This window comes from Triticum urartu, unplaced genomic scaffold (genome assembly GCF_056163025.1).
Source record: "Triticum urartu cultivar PI428250 unplaced genomic scaffold, HENAU_Tu73 scaffold718, whole genome shotgun sequence".
Taxonomy (NCBI): Eukaryota; Viridiplantae; Streptophyta; class Magnoliopsida; order Poales; family Poaceae; genus Triticum; species Triticum urartu.
Window position 1 is genome coordinate 17,501 of NW_028260907.1, and position 7,332 is coordinate 24,832.

The following is a 7,332-nucleotide window of genomic DNA, read 5'->3' on the forward strand; positions in this document are numbered from 1 at the left end:
TCTTCATATCGATCTATTATCCACCTCTGTATCTATTCTTTCTTAGCTAAACAGGTGGAAGATCTATCCAATTTGGTTATATTATATCATGGACTCGAAAAACGGATCTGAATTTGACTGAAATGCACGATCTTCACAGGTATCACTTTTCACGATACCTAAAAGGTGGAATAGCGATTTTCGAACCATTTCCTATAAGAGAATGGTTTCCATTACTTTGAGAAATGGATTCTTATATCAAACTATAGCTATTGCATTAAAGAAGAAAAGAAACTAATAGAAGTCGAAGACGCGGAATGATAGTGAATAGAGAGAAAGATTCTTCTGATTTTCTTGTTTCTATCTACTAGACGCCGTAGAGAATTGAGAATTTTCATGTCTTTCAATTCTCGTACTCGTAATTGGAAAGTTATGGAAGGAGACCCATCATTTTGCAATGAAAACAACATATAAAACTCTGGACAATTTCGAAATCAGGCCAAGCGTCTTAATACATATGCAAAAAAATTCATTATTGGCCCACCATTGATTAGAAGATTTAGCTTGTATGAATCGCTATTGGTTTGATACGAATAATGACAATCGTTTCAGTATGTTAAGGATACAGATGTATCCACAATTCATTTAGAGTTACTTAATAGTCTATTTCTTATACCATATCTCTATCCCGTGAAATTCTCGAGCCAAAAGATGGATGCATATGCTGTGTTTCATTTTGCTAAATGATATCAATTAAATGGTGTATCAATTCCATAAATTGCATATAGCAATAAATAAATCAGCAAAATTCTTTCTAATATTTTAGATAGAAGAAACATTTCTTCTATCTAAAATATTAGAAAGAATGTACCCTTCTATCCAAATCCAATTTGCATCGATAAAATAAATCCAAATTCCAGTAGTAGATGAATAATTGCAAATTTGTGTGTGTACGAGATTAGAATAACTTCAAAATAACTGACATAATTTTGTATTTTTCCTGATCAGAAAAATACATGAAAAAGAAAGGAGGTAGAAAAATTTTTGGATTTATGGTTAAAGAAGAAAAAGAAGAAAACAGGGGTTCTGTTGAATTTCAAGTATTCAGTTTCACCAATAAGATACGGAGACTTGCTTCACATTTGGAATTACACAAAAAAGATTTTTCATCGGAAAGAGGTCTACGAAGACTTTTGGGAAAACGTCGACGTTTGCTGGCTTATTTGGCAAAGAAAAATAGAGTACGTTATAAGAAATTAATCGGTCAGTTGAATATTCGGGAGCAGTAATTTAATCGTTCAAATTTTTTTCTTGTTTTATTATTTTTTTAGTAGTCTTATAGTAGTCTTAGATTTTTCATTTTGATGAGCCTCGCTTTGAGGAATTCATGGAATAATCCATTTTCATGGAATAATGAATTAAGGAAGAAAGGATATGAGTCTACCGCTTACAAGAAAAGATCTCATGATAGTCAATATGGGCCCTCAACACCCATCAATGCATGGTGTTCTTCGACTGATCGTTACTCTCGATGGTGAGGATGTTATTGATTGTGAACCCATATTAGGGTATTTACACAGAGGAATGGAAAAAATCGCGGAAAACCGAACTATTATACAATACTTACCTTATGTAACAAGGATATAGAGAGATTGTAGAAAGGGGATAGGATAGTTATTTTTGCAAGAGACTTGTTGTAAATTCCTTAACTTAAGAAAGAAAAAAGAATAAAAACACAGATACATAACATAAAAAAAAGAATAAATAAGACGAGATTCGACCTCCCCCTACATATTTAATTTCCTCTCCTATACAAAAACTAGCAAGACCCACTCCATTGGTAATTCCATCAATAACACCCTTATCAAAAAACTCCGTGAGTTCGGTTAACCCTCTTATACCGAGGGTAAAGACCCTAGTATAGAAAATATCTATATAACCACGATTATATGACCAACTGTATATATTTTTTTTTACTTGATCTAAAAATTCTTTTTTAGGATTTCCTTTGTAAAAAGAGTTTATTAAATCCAAATTCTGAAAAAAAGAATAAGCGGATCCATAGAAGATATATGCTATGAATAAACCAAAGATAGCTAGACTTACAGAAGAAATTGCATTAGTAATAAATTCATATGAATTTACAAAAGAATTAGAACTTTCCTGGGTAAAGTTTATTGAGGGAGTTAACCACTTTGATAATATGGTTAACTCTGCTATTCCATTACCAATTCCTCCATTATCAAAAGAATTCCTATGAATCCAATGAACAAAGTGAAAAGTAGTAATATAAGAAGAGGAAATAACATAGTATTTCCCGTTTCATGCGGATAGGCAAAAGTTTTTTTAGCCCCAAAAGACGTAGTAAAGGATCCTATCCTATTTCTTGTATTACCTTGAATTTTTGGTATATTTTGTGAAAAAAAAGAAACTCCACTCTTCGTTGTTGATAAAACGAAATCCCTATTCACTCCTTTGGGTATCCTTTTTCCCCATAAGGATATTGAATACAAGGAACTCTCTTTAGTGCTACTGTAATTTTGAAAATGAACACGCAAATACCCATCAAATGTAAGTAAATATATCCGAAACATATAAAAGGCAGTTAATCCTGCAGTAAAGGAGGCTATTATTCCAAAAAAGGGCGAATACAACCAACTATTACTAAGGATTTCATCTTTGGACCAGAAGCAAGCAAGAGGTGGAATACCACAAAGAGAAAGTGTACCCCATAAAAAAGTAGTTCTTGTGATTGGAATGTATTTTCTTAAACCGCCCATAAGAACCATATTTTGACTTTTATCTGGTGAATATCCAACAAGAGGTTCCATTGAATGAATAACGGATCCGGATCCCAAGAACAATAAAGCTTTTGAATAAGCATGAGTGATCAAATGGAATAAAGCAGCTTGATAAGAACCTATACCTAGAGCTAACATCATATAACCCAATTGAGACATTGTAGAATAGGCTAAGCTTCTTTTAATATCTCTCTGAGCAAGAGCTAAAGTAGCTCCTAAGAATAGTGTTATTGTACCTACTAAAGAAATAAAACTCATTATCAAAGGTAAAGATATGAAAAGAGGAAGAAGTCGAGCTAGAAGAAAAATTCCCGCAGCAACCATAGTTGCTGCGTGTATAAGAGCCGAAATAGGAGTGGGCCCTTCCATAGCATCGGGTAACCATACGTGAAGAGGGAATTGTGCGGATTTCGCAACTGCACCAAGGAATAATAAAAAAGCACACAAAGTAGTAAGTAAAGAGTTAATTCCATTATTAGGAATCCAGTTATTAGCTATTTTGAACAAATCCCTAAACTCTAAACTACCTGTTATCCAAAAAAAACCTAAAATTCCTAATAATAGACCAAAATCCCCTACACGATTAGTTACAAAAGCTTTTTGACAAGCACTCGCTGCGATTGGTCGTGTAAACCAAAAGCCTATCAATAAATAAGAACACATTCCCACGAGTTCCCAAAAAAAATAAATTTGTATCAAATTGGAGCTAGTAACCAATCCCAACATGGAAGTATTGAAAAAACTTATATAAACAAAAAATCTCAAATATCCTTCATCGTGAGACATATAACCATCACTATAAATAAGAACCAGGATTCCTACAGTAGTAATTAGTATTAACATAATAGAAGTAAGTGGGTCAATCAAGTATCCAAATTCTAAAGAAAAATCATTATTGACGGTCCAAGACCATAGATATTGATAGATCGAACTTCCATTTATTTGTTGAATAGACAGTTGAACTGAGAATACCATAGCTATACTTAAGAGTAAAACACTAGGAAAAGCCCATATGCGACGAAGATTTTTTGTTGCTGTCGGAATAAGAATAAGGCCAAATCCCATTGACATAATAACTGGAAGTGGGAGAAGAGGGATTACCCATGCATATTGATATGTATGTTCCATAAGAAAAGAAATTGCAATTTTTACTTCAATTTTTACTTCAATTTTTCTATAAAATTGTTTCCGATTCACCAAACCAATTCTTATCTCTTTCTGAAAGAATAAATAAAAAGAATAAGAAAAAATACTGAAATTCTTAATTTTTCCAAAATTTATCTCATTGAAATAATTAAAAATTAAGAATGGGTTTAGTTGGTTAAATTAAAAAAGTTAATAAAATAACTAGGTAACGAAGTTATTTTATTAACTAAATAAAGATATTTATAAAAATAAAAAAAAAAAAGTGGAATCATTTTACTTTCTATTCATAATTCATTTTTATATTTCTTTAAAACAAAGATGAAACAGCTCTCTTGTTCCATAATTAACTGATTGAGTGAATTCCAATGAAAACCTATGTTTATAAGAAATTATCGAATAGTCCTTACTTCATATAGAACTAAAATTCTAATGACTATAAATTACCTAAGTTTTAGAATGTCTTGTTTAAGAGACTCAGTATTTTTTGTTTTGATTGGAATTCCTTTCCTTTATGGAATACCATTCTGAACTTAATTAACTATTTTCATTTTCCCTTCTTTTTATCCCCCCGTCTTATCTTATATGGGGGATAGGCTTCCATACCATATATCTATATATGGAGTATACTTGATATATAAATAGATATAAATAGATTTAAATGAGAAACCCTTCTATATATTCTATATTATTAAAAAAAAAGTATAAAATATATAAAGAAAAAATGTTAAAAAATTCTTGTTGTCTTATCCGCATTAGACAAAATGAAGTAAAAAATAATTCAAAATTTAAGTATCTTTCAGTATCTAAGTATAAATACTAATAAAAAGAAGAAAGAAGGATTGATTTGCAGCAATAGATGTCTTTCACATACAACTAGAAAAAAGTAATTTCCTTTTTGAATGGCAGTTCCAAAAAAACGTACTTCAATGTCAAAAAAGCGTATTCGTAAAAATATTTGGAAGAAAAAGACTTATTTTTCCATAGTACAATCTTATTCTTTAGTAAAATCAAGATCATTTTCGAGCGGTAATGAGCATCCAAAACCAAAGGGTTTTTCTGGGCAACAAACAAATAATAAGATTTTGGAATAATATGAATTGACTTATCAAAAAAGAATTCCAATTATTTAATAATTTGGATTCTTCTTTGAATGTACTTTTATGTGTCGAATTACTCGGTACAATATTCTTAGAACAAAAAACCCCTCTTATCTTATATATACAAGAAAAAAAAAGTTTTGTTTGGTATACTGTGTGCTAAGTATTCTTTTCCTATCAATGAACTTTTCATAATTTTCCTAATAGAATCCTCATATTCTATTAGGAAAATTATGAAAAGTGGAGTATTCTTACAATAGGACTTACAACTTCCACCTATCTTCTCCAAAATCATAAGGTTAGTAAATCTTATTAATAAGAGCATAAAGACTTTCATTCTAGAAATTTTTAAAAAATCCAAAAAGCCTTTTCTATTTATCCATTTTATTTTAATTTCATCATTAAATAGAAACCCTTTTGGATTTTTTTCATTGTATTGAAAGAATTTTCAAAATGTAAAGGGGAAATTAATTAGAAAAAATTAGTTCTATAATTGCAAGTTAGAAAAAAGAAGTTCCAACTCTTTCAAGCAGTGTTTGTGTTTCTATTGGGCAAAGCAAGAGTTTATTGTAAAAAAAAAAAATGGAAACGATACTACCAAACGAAGTCTATTTTAATGAAAACTCTAATGTTCCTAAATTTTATGGACTTTCCCAATATCGACGATTCCCAAGATAATAGCTATTATTCTTTTAAGTTACCTATTATTTGAAGTTAGCCGCCATGGTGAAATTGGTAGACACGCTGCTCTTAGGAAGCAGTGCTCAAGCATCTCGGTTCGAATCCGAGTGGCGGCATTCTTGAAAAAGAATACAATAGATTAGAAATCAATTCGAAATTTACAATTTTGTAATGGGACCTTCCCCTTATGCTATTTGCAACTTTAGAACATATACTAACTCATATCTCTTTCTCAACGATTTCAATTGTGATTACGATTCATTTTATAACCTTATTAGTTCGTGAACTTGGAGGATTACGCGATTCGTCAGAAAAAGGAATGATAGTTACTTTTTTCTCTATAACAGGATTCTTAGTTTCTCGTTGGGCTTCCTCGGGACATTTTCCATTAAGTAATTTATATGAGTCATTGATCTTCCTTTCATGGGCCCTGTATATTCTTCATACCATTCCTAAAATACAGAACTCTAAAAATGATTTAAGCACAATAACTACGCCAAGTACTATTTTAACGCAAGGCTTTGCCACATCGGGTCTTTTAACTGAAATGCATCAATCCACGATACTAGTACCTGCTCTACAATCTCAGTGGTTAATGATGCATGTCAGTATGATGTTATTAAGCTATGCAACTCTTTTGTGCGGATCCTTATTATCTGCCGCTATTCTAATCATTAGATTTCGAAATAATTTCCATTTCTTTTCTAAAAAGAAAAAAAATGTTTTAAATAAAACATTTTTCTTTAGTGATATTAAATATTTTTATGCAAAAAGAAGTGCTTTAAAAAGAACCTCTGTCCCTTCATTTCCAAATTATTACAAATATCAATTAACGGAGCGTTTGGATTCTTGGAGTTATCGTGTCATTAGCCTAGGATTTACCCTTTTAACCGTAGGTATTCTTTGTGGAGCAGTATGGGCTAATGAGGCCTGGGGATCCTATTGGAATTGGGATCCTAAGGAAACTTGGGCATTTATTACTTGGACCATATTCGCAATTTATTTACATAGTAGAACAAATCCAAATTGGAAGGGTACGAATTCTGCACTTATAGCTTTGATAGGATTTCTTATAATTTGGATTTGTTATTTTGGTATAAATCTATTAGGAATAGGCTTACATAGTTATGGTTCGTTTACATTAACACCTAAATGATTACATAAAATAAAACCTTCATGAAATGAAGGTTTTTACTTTTATGTTTTATTTGAGAACCCCTTGAACGCCTTATCAAAGGGTTCTCAAAAATTCGAGATAGATCTAATTATACTTTTTTACTTATTTCTGCATTATATACTTTTTTACTTATTTCTGCATTAATAGAGCAGACGAGTAAAAAAAAGCAAACCTATTTAGGATAATAATTGGATAAGAGAGCCTCTACCCTGTCAACGGATAGGGAGAGAACAAAATCTGGATAAATACCAATTCCTATTACTGGTAAAAAGATACAGATTAAAATAAAGAGTTCTCGTGGTCCAGAATCCACAAAATTTGCGTTTGGAACATTAAATAGCTTGTATCCATAGAACATCTGGCGTAACATAGATAATAAATAAATAGGAGTTAATATCATTCCAATTGCCATTACAAAAGTAATTAGTGTTTTTGGCATTAACAGAAATTT